This window comes from Pangasianodon hypophthalmus, chromosome 7 (assembly GCF_027358585.1).
Source record: "Pangasianodon hypophthalmus isolate fPanHyp1 chromosome 7, fPanHyp1.pri, whole genome shotgun sequence".
Lineage (NCBI taxonomy): Eukaryota > Metazoa > Chordata > Actinopteri > Siluriformes > Pangasiidae > Pangasianodon > Pangasianodon hypophthalmus.
The window spans coordinates 28,112,457-28,136,240 of NC_069716.1; the positions used below are offsets into that span (position 1 = coordinate 28,112,457).

The 23,784-nt window shown below is 38.5% G+C and overlaps 1 protein-coding gene across 2 annotated transcripts in view; it reads left to right on the forward strand.

Moving 5' to 3' along the window:
• Positions 1–3,038: 3,038 nt before the first annotated feature.
• The window catches only part of smpd3 (sphingomyelin phosphodiesterase 3), a 49,413-nt gene continuing 28,667 nt past the window's right edge, over positions 3,039–23,784 (forward strand). The window contains exon 1 of one of the 2 annotated variants that reach the window (XM_026946659.3): positions 3,039–3,200. The gene's annotated coding sequence lies outside the window, so the exon portion shown is untranslated. Of the gene's footprint in view, positions 3,201–22,397; positions 23,236–23,784 lie in introns of those variants that run through there. The other variant, XM_026946658.3, reaches the window with a different exon arrangement.

The following is a 23,784-nucleotide window of genomic DNA, read 5'->3' on the forward strand; positions in this document are numbered from 1 at the left end:
TTACCTCAGTGTGAAAAGCCAAAGGGAACAAAATGCACAAACTTTTAAATGTTTTTGACTAAAACTTAGCTTTATTTTCTCCTCAGACCCTGAGAATATACTCATATACTGTCATTACAGTTCATGTTTTAACGATGACTACAGCAAGGCCATGTTTTCTGCTAAAAATATTGATTCATTTAAAAACAAAATGATTATTGTTTTCTAAATAAATGCTAATGATTCGTCAGAACTGGAACTGGACTGAGACGTAGGACGTGTTGCAATAACAACTCGGTTTGAGAACCATGCCACTTTTCCCTGTAACCATAGCAACGCCCTTACCAGTCCTACCTGGTACTGACTAGCTACTGTAACTACACTAGCATAGTCTGTAGATTTGATGTGTTATTATCAGTAATGAAGATGAAATATTGCGTAACTGTGGCAATGAGGAGGTTGTTTGCCTTCGCTGTGGCATTAAGACAGAAAATCACAAGAATCTGAGCTGCTTGAGCAGCTGTAGGACTGTATGCAGTGACAGTTAATGTGAGATGTAACATCACATACTGGTCAATGTCTCAAAAATACACGTTGTTAGTTTTAATTACACAGCAACAGAATATTAGAACTGAAATACTTTCAATTCAACGTGACGCAAATCTCCTCATATCCGCTCACTAACGAGATTTTTTTTTTTTAAAAAGTGTCTACTTCCTGTAGGACTACACGACGTAAAAAGTGCATTTCAAGAAGAAAAAAAAAAGCCAAATGTGGAAGCAGCCTTACAAAACTGCCAATCCCAATTCAATGATATGACTTTATGGAAATCACTTGACATCCATCATCAATTAGCTTTAGTAAGGGAAACTCAAGCACTAAAAAAAAAAAAAGATCAGTTTACTGACCTTAGGTCAAATAGATAGCTAGCTACGCATTTATTGTGGTTTTTTTTTGTTTTTTTTGTGTAGTGAAAGTTTTGAAGCCTGTCAGAATCAATTTTAGGCTTCTTCTCTGTGTGAAATGAGTTTGAACCCATTTCCAAAGCAATTTAAGGACGTTTGACAGAAACCTTAATAGCCTCACTTAATAAGCGTTATCCCTTGAGCTAAAACTAAAGATTTAAACATAGCAATTTCCCACCAACCCTGTCATATAGACCCACCACACCATCTGCCTTTTTCCCCCACATGTATCTGTGTACAACAGAGCTTCATTTTAATGCCACAACCATCTGTAGTATAGTTGCATAAATCACTGCATAGGGTGTAGCTCATCAGGTCTTTTCATGAATCCTCATTGCCATGCAAATGTCTTCAGAATACTCGTTGTTGATTGTGGGTTTGCTTCTAAGATATGTAGATGTGCAAACTGAATAGTTAAAAAAAAATGCATGTCTACAGGCAGTGTTTTTTTTTTAGATGTTTAACATTTCTTCATTTAGAGAAAGAAAAAATAAAAATATTGCCTCTGTTCCCTGGAGTGGTGTATTAGACAATATCAGTTAACCATGCTCTAGGTACTGTATATTTCCCCACACTTCTTCTTCTTCTTCTAATTATTATTATTATTTTGCTGCATCATCTACGTTATGTGATAAGCCTTATTTAACTGTAAAAAAAATGTATTACATTATATTATTATGCATCCAGTTTGATCTTGCCACAGATGCATTATTCAGCAACACAGTAAAAATTTTTAATTAATTTTAGATAATTGTTTTTTTTTTTGTGTGTGTGTGTGGTATTAAATAATTTCCACTGCAAATCTAAACACTGACTTAATAAAAATAATAGGTATATCAAAAATGTCATATTGAATATAAATATAAAACCGTCTAATCGGTAGTTGAAGATAAAAAGAGAAAGCAAATTATATGTTCTGTATTACCTTTTCTACACTTTAGATGATGGTTATTGTTGTTGTTCTTGTTGTCGCTGTTGTTATGAGCGACACAGCGGTACAGCGTCGCCGCCTCACAGCTCCAGGGCTTGGGTTCAATACCGAGCTTAAGTTACTGTCTGTATTGGGTTTCTGTTCATGTTCTCCCCGTGCTCACATGGGTTTCCTCCAGGTTGTCCAGTTTCCTCCCATCTCACAAACCATACAGGTAGGTGGATTGGATGTGCCAAATTACCCCTAGTTATGAATGTGTGTATGGATATGTGTGTGACTGCTGCCCTGCACTGGACTGGTGTCCCATCCAAGGTGCATTCTCCCTTCCCATGCCCCGTGTTCCCGGGATTGGCTCTGGATCCACCCTGACCAGGATAAAGCTCTTACTGAACATGAATTAATGATTATTATGCTCTGTGCATTTTTTTTTTTTATTACTTATTGATTTGCATAACAAACAAGAAAGTAGGTAAACAAACAAATAAATAATTAAAAAACAAAACAAAAACAGGAGCCACGCCTGAAAGTTGAATGACGGCCAAGCTGAACTGATTGAACAGGTGGAATCAGGTGCAGCTCCTGATTGGTTGGATGAAATATTTAAATCTATGTGAATTCGAATGGATGTAATATAGACTATGTAAACAAACGAATACAAGATGTTCTTCTTTCGGCTGCTTCCGTTAGGGGTCGCCACAGCAGATCATTGGTCTGCATATTTGATTTGGTACAGTTTTTATGTCGGATGCGCTTCCTGACGCAACCCTCCCCAGTTTTATCCGGGCTTTGGACCAGCACTGGGAGTGTACTGCTGGCTGGGAATCGAACCCGGGCGGTGGCTTGGGACCGGCACTGGGAGTGCACCGTCGTGTGTAACCCTGGTGGCCAGGGCGGTGAGAGCATTGAAGCCTAACCACTAGTCCTCCAGTAAAATCCTCCGGTAATCAACCAACCCAGTGAATTTATCTTAAGTGCTGAATTATCTCCTACAGTGTTGAATCAACTCTTTATCCTGTACATTTTAAATCGAATAAACTCCTTGAGTGTTGATTTGACACTGAAGATGTGCAGTGAATAAAATGTTCAGCTTTTGACCTCCATGGCCTTCCATATCTAGTGGGCGTGGTGTGAGGGTCGTAGGGAATGACGTCAACGGCGCTGTTCAAAGCGCGCTGGTGCTGGAGAGAGAAGCGCCACGCATCCGCGCATCAGCAGCTCGCGCTTCACGCGTGGACAGAAAGAAAAAAAAAATACGGGTACCGGGTTCTGATACCGAGAACCGGAGCAGCACATTCAGGAGCCTCGAGCCTCCGCAGGGATGAAGTGTGAGTATGATTATTCCTGAACCAGGAGAAAGAGGGGAAAGTTGGGAGGGGAGATGATGATGGGTGGTGTGGATGGATTTAGTCTGGATTTCTTCCACGTTGCCACTGTGGCACTCACACACACACACACACACACACTCACACTAGGGCCTGATATTATACCCTGTAATATATATAACATACATAACATGCACAACATTCCTGATCTTTGCTTGGGATAATATTGCAGATATATTGTGTATCAGTAAATGTGCACACAGTGCATGAGCTACACTCTCACCTTTTCTTGTTACCATCAAAGGGTACATCTTTTGTACCTTTAGTGTGCATCATGTACCTGGAAAGGTGCATGTAGTGTCTCACTCTATAAGCTAATTAAACATACAGAAGTGCTCCTTAAGGTTCAGTTATGCACCTTAATCATTTTTAAATGCATTCACATTACCATGTAATACATACACATTAAAGGTACAAACGTTCCTGCGATGTTCCCTTGAGAGTACCACGGCAGTGACGAGGAAAGGCACCCTACTTACTTCAGTACCCTTTTCTTCTGAGTGTGTATGTTGTGTATGTGCTGCAGCTTCACCTTTACAGACCTGCCAGTTTTGGCTACATGTGAAGGAAATCATTTGAATGTTGATTTGCATGGGTGTAAGATAAAGCTGGAAGCAGGTGTGTGTGTGTGTGTGTGTGTGTGTGTGTTTAATGGCCTGTTTGTTGGACTGTGCAATAAATAATAGACCAATTTACAGGAGGCCAGATTTAATGTCTACAGTTTTCATCACTGGGGTGGTACTCTCAAGCATCCATCTTCTCTAACTTTAGTATTTATCTTTCTTATCTGTTCCTTTAAAACTGATTTAATGTACATAAATGGACCGTAATTTGCTTTCGCAGTTAAGATTTAAAGGCAAAACTTATGCACTAAAGGTACAAATTGTGTACGATCGATGGTACCACCTTAGCAATAAGGAAAGGTACAGTGAAGTACCTTTTTTTCTGAGAGTGTACATACAGGATGCATACAGGAGGCGTGTTTATTTTTGCACATACTTACTGCAAAAGGTACTGTAAATGTACAAGTTATTATACAGCCATTGTTGAATTCTTGTATCTGATTGGTCAGAAGGTGTAAATGAATAACATTCTAATATATTATCGTTTCTATAGTAACAGCTCATTCACAGGGACTTGTACATAATCTAACTCTAATAATAAACAGATAAAATGTTGTAACAATGAAAACGTATAATCGTTGATATGGTGAGGTTTTCTGTTTGTGTAACATTTATGGAAGAAGTCTCTAGTGTTAGCGCTTTATAACAATAAGAGGTAAAGTTGTAACGTTAAGCTTTCCGACATCTTCAGGACAGAGGAGTTTATCATTTTGGGTTTCTCGGTAACATGACAAGCTGCGTCTTTTTGGTGAGGGAACGACTGTTTATAGCTGCTATAACGTAAGTGAGAAGAGGAACTCACTTGTTTTATGGTTGTTCCACAGGTTTACATATAATTAAAAATGGATGAAAAGTAAACGTATCATTCATTAATAAATTAATAATTGCAATCATTAGCAAATCACTGTGGAGTAAGAGGGAAAAAAAACATTTGTGGCATTCATTATTTTCCTACAACAGTACGCCCTGTCATGTATTTTATCTTACTTATATTATATTATATTATATTATATTATATTATATTATATTATACTATATTATATTATATTATATGGAACATCTGTTCCTTGGCCACTGAGACCTTTCATTTGGTATCAAACCCACTTTGTGATTTCACAGATGTGTGTATTGTGAAAGACATTTGCCTTGGCACGTTTCCCAGGCGTTTGCCGTTATGCTTATTTATTACGCGACCTAAACGCTGTATATCTTCATATTCAGCATGATGTACGCTCCAGTTGAACTACAACAGATGAGGTGTGGTTCTGCCTGCGTCAGCAATCCTCTTTCCTTTTTTACACACACATACACACACACACACACACACACACACATACACACACCATATATGTGATGCAAAATAGGCTAACACATGCACGCTGATGGGGATGACCTAAAAACACCAGGCAGAGCTGAATATTACTCACGATCAGACTGAAATATTGATCTCTTTCTCTCTCAGACTCTCTTACACACACACTCTCTCTCTCTTTCTCTCGCACACTCTCTCTCTTTCTCACTCTCTCATACACACACATGCGCGCACACACGTTAATAGTGTACTGTAAGTCTCTAGACCATCCCCACTGTTTAGGCTAATAATCCCACTGAGAGGAAGTGCAGCAGCTTCTTTTTTCTTTAGCAATCGACATGTTGTGGGATTTAACTCTATATAATCATGAACACTCTCCTGTGTCTCATCCCAGAACTCAACACACTCAGTGCTGTGTGTCTTTACTCTTCTACACTTGTATACTGTAATGATTTATAATCCCACTATCTGGTGCTCCCCAGAAGAGCACGAGTTCCCTTTTGAGTCTCTCCTTCATGTCGTCTCGGAGAGGTTTTCCTCCTTCCTGGTTTGTTCATTAGGGATCTAAGGACATTTTTACACTTGGTCTGAATTCTCGAGTCCTCACTCACAACTTATTCTGGGCTCCTTTGGGGGTCGGGGCTCATAATCACAGGTTTGATCGCAGCCAAGGCAGGGTGCCAGTGCTCTGAAAGTCTGGTTTAATAAATCAATAGCCATAATAACTATTTTCCTGGTATCACTAAGGTAGAAACAGGAAGTAATGTGACAAGTTGAACCAATCGCATTACTCATTACTGTGTAGCCTCGAGCACGGTTAGCCTCCATACCCGTGCCGTGGTTCGGTTGAAGTGAACCCCAGTCCACTGTTTTCAAGCGGACCAGGAATCAGATCTCTAGACCACTCCCTGGCTCACACACAGCGTTCACACTCCACCAACCACACCGAACTCAAGGAGCACATAGCCCTGAGACTGCAAAATAATGCAAGTGTGAAAAATGAGTTTAATGGTGCTTTCACACCTATTAGTCCGCTTTCTGAGTCTGAATCAGAGTGAAACGGATACTTTTGGTTTGGTTTGTTTTATCACTGTAGATAATTAAACGAACCAAAAAGAAAAAAAAAAAAACGTAGGCTGAGCAGAGTGTAGGGCTGAAAACGCATGTGTAAAACTCCTTCACTCATTCGTCAGCAATATAATGATGAAAAAAAGTAAACAGATTTTTGCCCAATGTGTGTAGAAATGCTAAAAATCACCTGCGCATTGAGAACACGTTGCCGCTATATAATACTGGATAATTATAACGATTACTATTTTAAACCAGTTTGTGTATCACATTCACTGTTTATTTACTCTTTTTGTTCGTCAGTCCAAACCTTCAGAACACGTGGCATTTCTGCAGCACTTAGCTCTGTGGTCTGGCTCAGTTTAGCAGCTCGAATGTACAGAAAATTATCATCTGCAGCACAAAACACACATCAGGTTTGGTTCACTTCCTCTGTTTGGATGGATTGAGGATTGAATCACCTCATCACTGCATTTGAACCGTGCTAAAGTTCAGCTGGACCCGAGCTGAGAGCACCTCACCGAGATGATCTCGGACCGCTTGTTTTGGTCAAGCAATGCAAGAATGATAGAACTCACAAACTGGGAATGTTAACTGATGTATTCAGAAGGTTCTAAGTATTTACATGTGGTTTGCAAATGAGTTGAGTCCTTGATTGAACTCTTTTAGGTGAACGCTGAACAATGACTCGCATATATGAGCCTTATAATGTTGTTGTTGTTGTTTAGTTCTTTGTAGATGTCTCAGTAATAAAATCAGTGCCTCAGTGGAGTCTGCTCTTTATCATCTGAGCTGTTGGTTGAATGCGAATTGTGATTCTGCTGATTCGCGTGTTTGACTCTCGGCTGTGTGTATGAGGCAGCGTGACGGGGAAGATCCGCTGCACTGCTGCATGTTAAAGTGGAGATCAGTTATCAGGATAAAAGGCAATAAATCTTCATAATGAAGAGCAGACACAGCAGGAATCATAACATTAATGCACGGATGCTTTCTGTATTTATATTTTATATAAATTAATGTTAATGTGTTAATTAGAAGGTAGAATGAAACAATTTTAGCTGGAGTTAGGTAAAGAAAGACAATCACTGGGCAAAATATTGTCCTGTTTAGGGAAAAAAAAATGACAGTGAGTCATTTGGGAGCTGAAAGAGTCGATTCATTAGTGAGGTGAGTCAAATGACCTGATTTACTGGAAAGGACCGAAATTTGATTCATTTTCAGTGTGAGACTGAAGCGATTTTTTTTTTTTTTTACATTTACATTTACATTTTTTTAACATTCAGAAGAGCTTTGCGAGATTAATACACTTTATCAATGTGTGTGTGTGTGTGTGTGTGTTTAAATGTCATGTCAGAGTAACCCCAGCATTCTGCTGCACATCATCTCTTTGAGACGGGAAATGTCAGATTTATCTCTCCGTCCTTCCAATGATGGAATTTGCAGAATTTAACCTTTTGTATATTTCCAATTAGGGCTGACTGATATGATGATATAATATCATGATACACAATGTCACAATATGCTTTTCTGAGATATCACAGATATTGTGATATCATTTTCTAACATAATGTTTACAAACTCAAAATGGAAGCAAAAATTTTGTACTGAATCTTTAAAATTGTAAAATGTATTTTTAGTAATTAATACAATGTTTAGAACTCATCATTTTTTATTCCTTTATGTTTCTAGCCATTAAATAAAAAAATTTTAATCAATTTTTCATAGTTTTTAAAAAATGCAATACTTTAGCAGTCCTACATGTAATAAATATCATGTATCACAGAAATGTCTTTAAGTATCATGATATGATAGTTTTGTCTTATTGCCTAGCCGCTAGTGATTTATTATTTTTTTCAAAGTTTCTTTCTTATTCTGTAAAACTCAGGGAGTTTTTATTGTCGTTTTCGTCTCTGGCTCTTATTATGGCTCTAGATCTCGCTGTAAAGCTGCTTTGTGATGATGTCTATTGTTAAAGGCGCTGTACAAATAAAACGGAATTGAATCAAATCAAATTGAACTGAATCAACACTACTGTTATCTGGAGACTTTCGTTTGCTCACGGCTTTCACTCTAGCAGTGACATTGAGGTATTTAATTTTGCCGTCCACAGCTTTCAAACCCAACATGTCTACTTTCCGAACGTGTGTTTGTTATTATTCCTAATGACTAAAGAAGGATTTACTATCAGCTGTTTATAATACACGAAACTGGAGGATAATATGAGGTGTTGTTTCGTTTCTCTCGGCTGTCGGGTGTGATATTACACTCTCAGCAGCCGAGGCTGAACACTTCACACTTTCAGCCATGACTAAACTGTGGAGAAAAGAATCAGAATCAGAGGCTCAATCCCAAATGGCTCAGTTTTTGATATCCAGTGCACTACCTGGAGTGTAACAGTCATTATTTCATACATTTTAAGTGTAGGCGTGTACAGCACTGCTGTAGGGAATGAGGAGACGTGTGGGATTAGGTTAAAAAAAAGATTCTAAGATCTCTGGTAATAGCTTTGAAAGCATAGTATCTTGTTGCAGATAAAATCACAAATATGAACTCAAGCACAATAAGTGTGTTTTATAAACCTAAATATAGTATGTGCTGGTCACAAACTGCAGTCTTAAACATTTTACAGTCCTTATTGATTCAGTAGCAGAAAGGGTTCTAAGGAGAACCATTTTTTTGAAAGCTAAAAACCCTAAATTATCCAGTGAACTCTTAAAGAACCCTTAAAGAACCATTTTTTCTAAGAGTGTGTGTAATAACAGGGAAAGTGTGAGGTCCAAACTCCAAACTCCACATTTAGCTAAACTGCCTTGGTACTTATTACACTTAGAGAAAAATTATTATTTAAGGATTCTGTAAAAGTTTATTGGATAATTACAGGCTCCTAGCCTCCTAAAAGAGTTCTCCTTGTACCCCTTTCTGATAGAGAAAAACCTTGAAGAGCTTTCTTCCTCCAGAAGGACAACCAAAGAACCCTTAGGAATGAAAAATCTTCCAATGTCTACATTAGCTTGACCACAGTTTCTCCCCTTTTAAGGTAAAGTGGGCGGGGCTAATCTTGGATTACAACAGGCTCAAGCTGACCAATCACAAGGCTGATGCCGCTCACAGCTTTTATTGAAATTGGGTTCCCTCTTGTCGTTTTATTTGAGCAAACTAGCAAGTGTAAGCTAACCAAGTAATGGAAAGTAAATTAGCTTTTAAAAGCTAATTCAATGAACAAAAGATAATCTATCAAGCACAAGCTAATCTAGCTAGCAAAACTAACCCAGCCAGTAGAAGCTAACCAAGGGGAAAAAAAACTAAACTAGCAAGCAAAAGCTAACGTAGCTAGCAAAACTAACCCAGTGAACAAAAGCTAATCTAGCAAGCAAAAGTTACTCAGCAAGCAAAAACTAATCTAGCGAACAAAACTAACTCTGTAATTGGGTAGATTGTACATGTAGAGTTGGAAAATTCAGATTCTATCTATCTATCTATCTCTTTGGTTTTCTATCCATCCATCACTTTCTCTCTGGTTCAGAAGCATCCATTAGATTTCAGAGTTGTTTTTCTGTTGTTCTCTCTGTCTATCCATCTCAGTCTTTCTAAACAGGAACTTTTCACACACTCACTGTGAAGGAAACACACACACACACGCACACACACACACAGTTCTGAAAGGGAATTCTGATTATGTCAGTTATAATCATACATAACAGCAGGCTGGATTTCAGCTCTGACGTTTGGGGGCTATTTTTAGGAAAAGCCTTTTATCTTGATCTCCGTGTGTGTGTGTGTGTGTGTGTGTATATGTGCGCGTGTATATGTGTGTGTGTGTTCAGGTATATTTCAGCAACAATAGCATTATGAGAGACTTTCAGGCTCCTGTGAATAGCTGTGTTAATTCGGTTTCTCAGTAGACGCATATTATGAAGGTCTTTGTGCCTGTCTCGATCTCCTGGATGTTATTTTAACTAAAATGAGAATCTCGCCAGTCATCTTGATCGCGACACGCTTCAGTGTCTTCATGTAAACATTTTCATCACGCTTTGTATGTGACATTTATTTGTTCGATATACAGTAAGTCACTAGTTTAGCAAAATAACATTGCTAGCTAGTTGAGGCTAGCTAGAAATTTAGCCTCAGTGGCTAACAAGTTGTGTCTACAAGCTCTGAGGTCATGTTAGTTGAGCCAGTTAATTGTACAACTTTCGGCCAAGTACAGTACAAACAGAAACACAAACACAAATATGACTGCTAGCTACGAGATGAGCATTTCACTTACATTGGTAAACACTTCTGTGCAAGTGTTTCTAAGGCTGTAGGAGATCATTATGTAATGAATAAAAAACTCGGTGTTATAATGTAATAGGAAAAATAATCAACAGCGTGTGGTGTGATGAAGCGGAGCTACTGTCACCTTCCTAAATTTTTTTATTTTCCTACAACAACACGTCCTGAAGTGTTTTATTCCTCTTATACAACAGCAATTTGCTAATAAATGTTACATGTTTTTTTTTTTTGCTTATTAAAGAATGACATACTCTTTATCCATTTATGGTTAGGTTTAATGTTGTGGAACGTCGCTTATGTTGTAACAGCTTTAAACAATCACTCTCTCACTTTTTGATGAAGTTAATAAAGCAAAAGGGTTACAAACATTCCCATGACACTGTTGCAACATTTTTCATTGTGGAAATGTTAGCAGGTTATACGATTCTACTGTGGTGTTCATCACTCACAAGATTGTTATGGTGGAAAATTTAAAATAAGGATCCATATAAAACATATAAACCAAGATTTTTCAGAAGAGTTTGCATTCCCAATGTAAAGCTCATCCCAGATTTGAAGTAGAAGTGAAAGTCTAGTCCCACACTGCTTCTGCACTCGCTCTTCTACACACAACTCAAACACAGTCTCACTGAATCATTTTTAGCTCAGGGTTTGGGCTGACGTTCTTCCAATGCACATTGTGGTGTGTGTGTGTGTGTGTGTCGTGGCTGGTGTTGGCAGTGCAGTGTGAGCAGGCTGGATGAACACAGAGAGATTATGTGTGCTCAGCTGGTACAAGGAGAAAAAGAAACAGAGGATTTGTGGGTTTTGTTCCATTAATCTGTATGTGAGTGTGTGTGTGTGTGTGTGTGTGTGTGAGTGTGAAAATGTTAAAGCCTGTATAGGTCACTTGGATCCACCCATCTGTTCCATCCATCAATTCATTCATCTATCTATCTATCTATCTATCTATCCATCCATCCATCCATCCATCCATTCATCCATCCATCTATTCTTCTATTTATTCATCTAACGGTCCATCCATCCATCTATGTATCTGTTCATCTGGCTGTTTGTTCCATCCATCCATTCATCCATCCTTCCATTCATCCTTACATCCATCCATCCATCCATCCATCCATCTATTCTTCTATTTATTCATCTAACGGTCCATTCAACTGCAGTCTTGAACTTGTCTTCACACAGAATCTTTTTTTTTTTTAACCCAGTTTTTGTACACAGTCTGAATCTCGATCGTCTTCCTTCCTCAGCAGGACGGAGTGAGTCGTGTGTTAACAGTTGGGAGATGTGCGTGTGATAAAATGGAATGTATCTGTTCTGTAAGGCGCATGGGAGAGACAACTACACACTCTGAGCTATTTCAGTGAACTGTACTTTAATTTGTTGAACTAGCATGTGCGTGTGCGTGTGTGTGTGTGTGTGTGTGTGTGTAAAGTCTTAATTTAAAGGCACCCACCTACTGCCTTCCAGCTCTGTGGGCTATGCTCTCTCTAACTAAGTCTTTTTCTAGACTCTTTGGTTCTCTGTGTGTGTCCTCTTGTGTGTGTGTGTGCGTGTGTGTGTTCAAGTCAGATTACAGACAGTGGTTCTGAAGTGAACACCACCCAGACACACCCACACCCTCACGCACACAGTTAGAGAAAGCAGGTCTGTTATTATCTACCATATGCTGACCTTAAAACAGATGTAAGGGGATGGGCCATGTGGTGTGTGTGTATGTGTGTGTGTGTGTGGATGGTTGTAGATGTGTGTGGGTGGGTGTACACATGTGGACATACTGGATGTGCATGTGTGTTAATGGTTGTATGAGGATGGAAAGCTTTCATGTGAATGTGTGGTGGGCAAGTTTACAAGTTTATTTAGTGTGTGTGTGTGTGTGTGTGTGTGTCTAATTAGGTGAGAGTAAACTGCATTGTCCTGTCATTGTGTGTGTGTGTGTGTGTGTGTGAGGTAGATTGATGGCTGTTCCATGGATTCTGTTAATAAACAGCAGGAGAGAGGCAGAAACACACACACACACACACACACACGCATACACACACACACACACACACACATACACACACACACACACACAGGAGAGGATGTGGAAAAGCCTGTTTATCATATCTCTCTCTTTCATTTCTGTCTCCGAGTGTCTTTTTCTCTTTTTGTGCGTCTCTCTCTCTCTCTCTCTCTCTCTCTGTTTGCTGTACTCTGAACTTTGGGCCGTTTCTATGGCAACCCTCCCCTCTCATGCTTGAGTTACTCTCTGTCTCTCTTTCTCTCTGTCTATCTCTCCTTCTTTCTCTCTCTCTCTCTCCCACAGTATAAGTGAGCTGTGTAAAATTAACACTCAGTGTAGGGGGATGCCTGAGTCCTGTTGTGTGTCTTTCTTATGCATGAAGTGTGTAACCACAGGTGAGCGATTTAGCCCAAGTACACTCCAGTATTCCATAAACGTCACTAGTCCGTACATTCCAGTATTCTCTACACTTCACTATTCTGTACACTCCAGTATTCCTTACACTCCACTATTCTTTACACTCCAGTATTCCCTACACTCCACTATTCTGTACACTCCAGTGTTCCAAACACTTCACTATTCTGTACACTCCAGTGTTCCAAACACTTCACTATTCCATACACTCCACTATTCTGTACATTCCAGTATTCCATACACTCCACTAGTCTGTACACTCCAGTATTCCATACACTCCACTAGTCTGTACACTCCAGTGTTCCAAACACTTCACTATTCCGTACACTCCACTATTCTGTACATTCCAGTATTCCATACACGTCACTATTCTGTACACTCCAGTGTTCCAAACACTTCACTATTCTGTACACTCCAGTGTTCCAAACACTTCACTATTCCGTACACTCCACTATTCTGTACATTCCAGTATTCCATACACTCCACTAGTCTGTACACTCCAGTATTCCATACACTTCACTATTCTGTACACTCCAGTATTCCATACACTTCACTATTCTGTACACTCCAGTGTTCCAAACACTTCACTATTCCGTACACTCCACTATTCTGTACATTCCAGTATTCCATACACTCCACTATTCTGTACACTCCAGTATTCCATACACTTCACTATTCTGTACACTCCAGTATTCCATACACATCACTAGTCTGTACACTCCAGTATTCCATACACTTCACTATTCTGTACACTCCAGTGTTCCATACACTTCACTATTCTGTACACTCCAGTATTCCATACACTCCACTATTCTGTACATTCCAGTATTCCATACACTTCACTAGTCTGTACACTCCAGTATTCCTTACACTTCACTATTCTGTACACTCCAGTATTCCATACACTTCACTATTCTGTACACTCCAGTATTCCATACACTTGACTATTCCTTACACTCCACTATTCTGTACACTCCAGTATTCCCTACATTCCACTATTCTTTACACTCCAGTATTCCATACACTTCACTATTCTGTACACTCCACTATTCTGTACACTGCAGTATTCCTTACACTCCACTATTCTGTACACTCCAGTATTCCTTACAGTTCACTATTCTGTATACTCCAGTATTCCCTACATTCCACTATTCTTTACACTCCAGTATTCCATACACTTCACTATTCCGTACACTCCACTATTCTGTACACTCCAGTATTCCTTACACTCCACTATTCTGTACACTCCAGTATTCCTTACACTCCACTATTCTATACACTCCAGTATTCCTTACACTCCACTATTCTGTACACTCCAGTATTCCTTACACTTCACTGTTCCGTACATTTGACTATTCCATAAACTCCACTATTCCATAAACTCCACTATTCTGTACACTCCAGTATTACGTACACTTCACTATTCCTTACACTACACTATTCTGTACATTCCAGTATTTCATACACTTCACTATTCTGTAAACTTCACTATTCCGTATACTTCAGGATTCCATACACTGCACCAGTCGATACTGCTGTACACTTTATTATATCACGTAGTTCAGTTTGCTCACATGTAACCTTGGATTTCCAAATATAAACACATCAAAAGCTTCCAACTTCAGAAATGTGGAGCAAAGCAAAGATAAAAGCAGATCTATATTTATATGTGACGAAAAAAATGGGCCAAGCTTCCAGGGTGAACGCGCGCATGTGTGTGTGTGTGTGTGTGTGTGGAGGGGGCTGTGCATCTGTTAAATTACTGTGGTAATTTACATTAATTATCCAAAGTGACTAATGTATTACATTTTCTTTATGAATTTAAGGTATTGTGTGCACATGTGTGTGTGTGTGTGTGTGTGTAATAAGTGGTTCAGCTCCTCTACTGTGATGAAGTAGATAAAAGAATAGACATAAAGAGCATCAAACAATAAGATCTGGCTCTGTGGATTTTAAGAAGTAATTCGACTGTTAGTGAAGTTTCATTTTTCATTTTTGAAGCTATGATGATGCAACGCAATATTCAACTCGTTTATCAATCCTTTCATGAAGTTGTGTGTAAGTGTTACTGGTAATTTGAGTTTTCTTCATGACTCTGTGCGTATGTTGAAAAATCACCCATAAGCTACAAATCCTGTTCAGGACAAAGTTGATTTACATTTAATAGTTTTATAGAAAATGCAAAAATAAAACATCTTTGTCTTTTCAGTATGTAGTGTCAGTATTTCAGTATACTTCAGTATTCAGTACCCTTTAGTATTCCATACAAACCAGTGTTCTGCAAACTTCAGTATTCAGTACACCTCAGTATTTCCTATACTTCAGCATTCAGTACACCTCAGTATTTCCTATACTTCAGTATTCAGTACACCTCAGTATTTCCTATACTTCAGCATTCAGTACACCTCAGTATTTCCTATACTTCAGCATTCAGTACACCTCAGTATTTCCTATACTTCAGCATTCAGTACACCTCAGTATTTCCTATACTTCAGTATTCAATACACTTCAGTACTCTGTACAATTCAGTATTCTGTCTCTTCAGTATTCAGTACAATTGAGTATTTAGTAAACTTCAGTACTCTGTACACTTTAGTATTTAGTAAATTTAAGTATTCAGTAAATTACAGTATTCAGTACACTTCAGTATTCACTACACTTCAGCATTCAGTACACTTCAGTAGTTCATGCACTTCAGTATACACTTGGTGTTTCCCCGCTGTTAAAACTATGAAATAATAAACTAATCTTTTCGGTCATGGATTAAGTACAACCTGGTGTTTTTCCCCTTCTTCTATTAAAATCGTTTACGAGACCACACACACACACACACACACACACACACACTTTGATTTACTGTAAAATCTCAATAGATTTCAGAACAGATGTCTGGGCTGAATGAGACCAGGGGAAAGTAGCATGTGTGCGAGTGTGTGTGTGTGTGTGTGTGTATTGATCTGCCATGATCTAGTTTTGAGTGTATTTAGAGCGCAGTCATGGAGAACGCCCATTTGGGCCTGAGAGCATGATGGGTAATTCAGAGTCACCATCATAATCCTCCGCTGCTGTTCATCATATAGGTAGAGGATTTTCTCTGAGCTTTGGCTGTGTCCCAAATGAAGTGCTTTACACCACAGAGCAGACATTTTAAAGCTTGAGGAACTGCTTGGATGTTTGCTTAATCCCTGTTCACGGAGGTAGCATAATTATACCAGAGAAAGGAAGTCAGTAAAATAAAGTATGTATAATAAAGGATGTAAGATTTCCCGACATATCTCTGTTAAGTATTGTTGCCAGGAAGACAGCTGGAGAAATTCTGATTGATTCACATGGGATAAGCAATATCTGTATAAATTACAGAGATGGACATCTTCACCATATACGTATGCTCATCGAAACATGGCTTTTGACTTGTTGTTGGAATTGAACATTAGTAGGTCACATGACCACAACATGTTTGTAGGCCGTACCTGTGCTAGAAACTCAATAACCATCGGAAGTGTCGCTTCTCTGATACGTCCTTTTAAATATCACCTGTGTTTTAAACTCTTCGTTTTTCTTCCAGTGGGAGACTTTAGAAAAAGAGTGAGCAATTCCTGAAGTGTCTTTATACTGAAGAAAAAAGGGCAAAACCTCTTCTTCTTCTTGACATAATGCAATCTTTAGCAGCATGTCAATTCAGACAGGACATGTGTTACCTGGAGTTATTCCTATTGCTCATTTTATAGAAAGTAATCTTTCCAGACGCATCCACGCACGGTCTGTAAACAATGATTGACATGACGGATTTGGGCGGGACTAAAATCCTAGAGAAACTCAGAACAGAAAAATATACACGACGTTCAAAAGGGGCGTGTCAGAGAAGGGTTAGAGGTCAGGGGTTATTGTTAGGATCGCTTATATTTGCTCTGGATTATGTCCACCCTCCTGCTGTGTTCTTGAGCCTCCATGTGGTCTCCCAATTAGTGCACACACACACACACAAATGTATATACACACTCACATGCACACGTCTTCCCAGTGGAAGCGGCTCACACACTCGGGTGACTGATGACTCTTCTACAGGGAGGCAGCAGCTCTGATTGAGTTACACTGCTAATTGCATTGTGCTAATAGTTACGCAGTTATTCATATCCGCTAATCACATTACATTTTCAACAAGCACATCCGGCTCTGTCCTTACACCAACACACTCATAAAGGAGTGAGAGAGAGAGAGAGAGAGAAGAGATACGTGCGGATACTTCCTGTACTGAGACACTCATCATGTATAAAGACTGAGGGGGAACCAGAGTTACACACTGTTCCTCTTCTGTTCTACCTGTCAAAGAAGACTCAATTCTGAATCATAAATTCTGTTTTTAATGCACATTGAATGGAAAAAAAGCCAAAACCCATGAATATTCATTCATGTGCAGCTTCTCCAATTTACTAAAGAGCAAAGAGCAAGTCGGCTAGTTAATAGTAAGGGTGTGATGAGCAGACGATTAGAATCAATACGTCGATTTAAAAGTCAACAAAATGAATGAATCGAGGCAACAAATATAAGTCAGTTATTATCGAAAAAGGTCAAACAACGGGCATCTATACATATTCATCATTCTGAATTAACAGCTGTCCTCCCCAGATTCTGAACAAAGTTGGTCATGTATCTATCAGAGGATACTAATCGTATCATATCATAACTTTTCAGATTCAGTGGAATCATCAAATATCAGATCATTGCCTTAAGAATCGAAATTGTATTATATCATATCATATCATATAGTAGATGCAGTGGTATCACCAAAAATTAAATCATTGTCTCAAGAAACGAAATTCTATCATATCATATTGTACCGTATCAGATTTAGTGGTATTGTCAACTATCGAATGATTGTCTTAAGAATTGTAATTGTATTATATTGGATCATATTGTAGCACATTAAGTGGTATCGTCTAATATTTAACCGTTGTGGTATGAACCAAAATTGTATCGTATCGTACCGTAAAAGAATCAGTGGTATCGTCAAATACCAAAAATGGGAGATTTAAGAATCGAAATCATATTGTATTATATCATATCTTTTCATATTCTGTGGTCTCGTCAAATAGCAAATTGTCACCTTAAGAATCGAAATTTTCATTTATCATATCTTATCATATTTTTTCAAATTCAGTGGTATCGTCAAAAATCGAATCATTGATTCAAAAGTCTAAAACGTATTTGTATCGTTGCAGAGTCAGTGGTATTTTCAAATATTGAACGGGTGCCTTAGCAAGATCATATCATTTCATCATATCATATCATTCATAAGTCTGAGGTGTACTCCCCTAGTTACACCCCAAATTAGTCACACAAGTGAGAGTTCGCGATTTGGGAATTAGCAATGACTAGATTTTACAAAATTAGGAAAAAATAGGTTAAAATAATAAACAAAAAAAAAACAAAAAGGATGGACCTTTTCACAAACGCTTGCTTTTATTTTGTTATGTTGATATTTTGACCCTCATGCAACAGCCAAGTGTAGATGGTGTGTGTGTGTGTGTGTGTGTGAGACATTTTAGCCAGCTGTACAATAATGATGGGAAACACACACAGTCGGTGAGTGCAATTAGCAACTTGGACAGATTTCAGCTTCTGAACAGCGTCTGCTTCTAAAGATCTACTGCTAATGTTAACTCTTTCTTCTGATTAAAACGGGGATTAAAAGTGCTGTGCAAAATTGTTAATGCAGTGAAATTCATTCCAGCCAACTGAAAACCTATTTGACTACAAAAAAAACTATACACTCTAGTGTAATCCAGGTACACGATGCTTTAAAAGACCGGCTGCAAGTAAACTCGAAGGGTCCGGTGTACATACGTGAGTGAGGAGGCACAATGCAGAACGTGACTTAATGCGGCTGCAGAATGCGCTCACGTTACATCTGAAATGAAAGTTTCATTTAAAAAGGCTGAAGTTAATCACACAGCTCCTGCTCGTACTCCACGTGAGGTGCAAATTGTTCTTTTAATAGCGACGTGAAGTGGAAATAATCAACCATTGAGCCATTAAAAAACTAAAGAGCAAGTTCGGTGATAAAAATAGTGTGAAAAATTAAGTCCTTTAAAAATAAAGACGTGTCATGGAGGTCATTAATACAGCAGATTTGGTTACTAATCGGATGCAATGAAAGGAAGCCTGTGTACAGAATCAGCTTCATGTGCAATGAAACTTTTTTTTAATGAAACTGTACAAGGTTTTTGCACAGAATGCTGCCTAATTAATTACACCTAATTACAACCGCAAGTAGTTTAGTACATCTGTCTCCTTACCCAGAAACATTAAATCATTAAACACTAAATATTTTCATATATAATATGTTATATTTCTAACATTATGAGATTTATGATGCGATATTTATGGGCTCATTTCAAGCTTGAGATTGTCTTATGATGATAATCAAATAAAACATCAATTCTTAAAATTAGGAAGAAATGTTTAGAAATGTGCTTAATATTCATATATTTTTTTAATAAAATCTCGCAGAAAGACCTAATTAAATATAATCTAAAATATATAATATAATCTTATAGAGAGAAACACAGTGTGGGATGAAATAAGTGTAGCAGTTTTATAAACACTGGTCACAAAGAAGTCATTTCATATTATTTGTATCAGTATTATTTCCTTATTTTCTTATTTACTATGATCTTGCTGATAAGCAGCGGCTGTAAAATCAAGACAGCGGTCTCAGAAGGGCTTTTACGGCTTAATAAAATAAAAATGAAAGAAAGAAAATACCCATCTTAAAGCGAGCAAAGCCAGTCTTCCAGATCAGCCATGTTACCACACAACAAACAAACACATTCTCTAACTCATTTTTTCTTTTTTTTTTTAAATCGAGTGTTTCTCTCACAGTGGAGCTCAACACCAGACTCGGTTGCCAGATTGATGGAGTATTAAAGCCTAATAGCTAAATCGGGGATTATCAAGGATCTGACAGTTATAATCCATCTACAAATGTGTCGCACTCATTAGGCATCCTAAATAGGCGCCATGTAATGGGCTAGTCAAGGCGTCTGGTTTTGATCCGTCTGCTCATGCCAGGATAAGTGTGTTTATACATTATGCTCATAATTTTTTTGAAAAAAAAATAAAAAATCAACTGCAGAGACACAAATGAGTGTGTTCAATGTGCTTCAGTCCTTATTTAATCAACAAATGTGGGCAAAATGTAATAAAACGTTTGGAAAAACCAGACATAGTACAAAAATTCATGACCTTTCAGTGTGTGTATATTACATCAAGATAGATAGATAGATAGATAGATAGATAGATAGAAAGGAAGTGGACACCAGGATATTTGTAGGTTTCAACCAGCTCAACATCCTGTCCCATTATGTTTATTGGTAAATTATTTATTAGAGGTAAAGCTGTAGCTTTAAGTTTTCTGACATCTTGAGGACAGAGGAGTTTACACTTTGCGGTTTCTTGGTAACGTGACAAGCTGCACTTATTTTTTGTAACTTCAAGAGAGGCTGATGAAGGAACGACTGTTCCTAATAATTCCTGTAAGTTAGAACAGGACTTAACTTGTTTCAAAGATATTCCACAACGCCAAATGTAACTATAAAAGAATAAAATCTACATGCCATTCTTTATTAAATAAATATTGTAATCATTCCCAATGAGATGAAAATTCCCAATGAGACATGCTGATATAGGAACATAATCACCTTCAGGGTGGTAACAGTAACTCTGATTCATTACGCCACCCTGACATTGATTATTTTCCTATAACAGCATGATTCTGACTGGTTTATTCAATGCATATTACAGGATATTACACATGTTTTATGACTGCAGAGCTCCACAGTGTGTGTTTGATGTGTACTTGTGGTAGTAGTAGCTCAGTGGTTAAGATGTTGGACTACTGATCGGAAGGTTGTGAGTTAAAAATCCCAGCACTTGCAAGCTGCCACTGCTGGGCCCTTGAGCAAGGCCCTTAACCCTCAGCCGCTCAACTGTATAAAAATGAGATAAATATATACAAATAAATGTAAGTTGCTTTGGATAAGGACGTCTGCCAAATGCCGACGTGTGTGTGTTAATGACAGCAGTCAGCGTCTGCCAGTAAACACCAAAGTATAAACCATAATGAAAACCAAAACCATATTGAAAATGTTACTGAAGCTCTGTGTGTGTGTATGTGTGTCACCCGACTGATTGCAGTATTAAAGATCATAAATGAATGATGGGCAAGCAGGTCACCATAGCAACAAATTAAAAATGTTTGTGCTTAGAGCCACAGACCCACACACACAGACATGCACAAAACACCTGTGTATATAGGAAGTCAACAGTCGGCTTTCACAGGAAGTAAAGAGCAACAGAGAGAGAGAGTGAAAGGCTGCCGGTGCATGACCTTGTTGCTGGTTTTCATCATGCTCATCTTCACCCCCTTTTCCCTTGTGTGCACATGTGTATGCTAGCATATTGTGCTGTGTGCATGTATGTGGTGTGTGCGCGTGTGTGCGGGCTGTCCGCACAGCTGCAAAGCCTCTTTGTGTGTGTGTCGCTCTCTTATCTTCCTGTTCCTGTGTTGCTCGGCCAGGCATGTGTGATCGAACAAAATCAGCCTCTGCACAAAATGAGCGTCGCTTACACACACACACGCACACATTCACACATGCGCGCACACACGCGCACATGCACATGCTCACACACACACACACACACGTTCACACACGGAGGTCCAGAGCAGGGAGACAGCCGTGATGGGTAAAGCTCTTCTGTGTGTGTGTGTGTGTGTGTGTGTGTTTCAGTGGGAGTGTTATTCTTTCCTAATTGCTGTGGGAGTAGTTTTCTATCCCTGTTTGTCTTGCTTTTATCCCTCCACCTGTATAGAGGACAGAGATGGTTGGATCACTAGTGGATGGATGGATGGATGAGCATATCGATGGATGGATGGATGGATGAGCGGATGGATGGACAGATGAATAGATGGGTGAATAAAGGTTGAGATGGATGGATGGATGGACAAATGGATAAATGGATACTGTAGTTCTTGAATCACTTGTGGATTGATAAATGAAGGGATGGATAACAAATAGATAGATCACTGGTGAAAGTATAGAGGGCAGAGATGGATGTATTTGTGGATGGATGGATGGATGGATGGATGGATGGATCAATGGCTAGATGGACGGATGAATGGATTAATGGGTGAATGCAGGGAGGGCTGGATGGAAAATAGATAGATAATTGGTAATTGGACACTAGGCGATTGTTCATTGGTATGAAGGGCAGAGATGGATGAATAGATAGCTATATGGATGAGTGGATGATCACTGGTGAAAGGATGGAGGTTTGGATGGATGGAAGGGTGGTTTACTGGTGGAAATGAATGTATGAATGAACGGACAATCACTTTTGGATGGATAGATGGACATATGAATGGATAAATGGATAGATCTTGAATCACTGGTAGATGGATGGATGAATGGAGGGATTAATCACTGTTTGAATGTATCATGATCACTGACAGCACTTTAAAATACTGACTATCAAGATAGTTTTAATTAAATTAAGAATTAATTCAATGCGTTCTGGCATGTTTTTTTAAATGGCTGATATTTTACTCTACCATTTTGGATGAAGCAAAAGCTTTCAGCATCTTAAAAAAAAAAAAACGAAAGCCAGCTGTGTTAAATTAGGGGTGGAATTGGGCACAGCGGGGTGACAGAGCTTGAGGAACACACTGATGAGCTGCAGCTTTAGTGATTTTTAGCATCTAATCTCAGAACACTAATCTCTGATCCATCAGTACTGTAAAGACAGACAGATTGACGTTGATTTTATCTGGTTTTATCAACAACTGCCTGGTTATTCATTATGTGTGGTCCTATATTTACAAAAGGTCAAAGGTCACGTAGAAGGGTTGACTCTGACATGACTGAATCTGACAAATTTCCTTCTTTAATTAAATTAGAGAACATTATGCAAACTGTTTTTACCGTACAGAAATGTATATTGTTTTCTGTCTCTTACTGTCTAGATGTGTGCTATTTGAATGCTGGAACTGTATGTGCAAGTAGTGATTTTATTAGTATTCATCAGAGTCATAGTCACAACTGTCAAGAAGGTCAATAACACCATAAAATGCAATAAACTCCAGGGTGTAGCTGTATTCTTAATCAGAATACACAAAGGTGATGGCACAGAAGGCTAGAAAGACATAAAGAGCAAGAAAAGGCCAAGGATATGCATTTATCTTTTTTCGCTCAGGAAATTAGGAGTCCACAGATTGCAAAGCAGGTAGGCATGAGGAAGATTGCACTAATGAGTGCCTTAATGATCATATTTTACAGTTACACCTGTGCTGAGATTCTTTTAAATTGCCTTAGTTTTTTTCTTTTTTAATCATAATCTGCCGGACAGCTTTTATTAAATTAGAAACAAAACCTAAAAGTGATTTAGAGGCAGTGCATAATTATGGTAAATCACAAGGGATTTCGGGAATGTTTTGTACAGTACATACCATTCTTTTAATAAAAAAATGTGTGATGTAGCTGGATTTCATTTCTATGACTTTACTGTTTGTTAGTCACTGTTTTTTAGTCACGTGTTATACACCTAAATATACACCCATACACACACACCCACCCACACACACACACACACACACGAAAATCAGTGAAAGAATAATGTTAGTTATAAGTTTGCATAAGTTCCCAATCTCTCTGATTTTCTGCTTTCCAAGAGGAGCTAATATTATTCATTATTCATCATGATTCATTGTGATTTCCAGTTCCCATTTTTTTTTTGCTGATTGCACATTCTCCTCAGCTTTCATCTAAGTCCCTC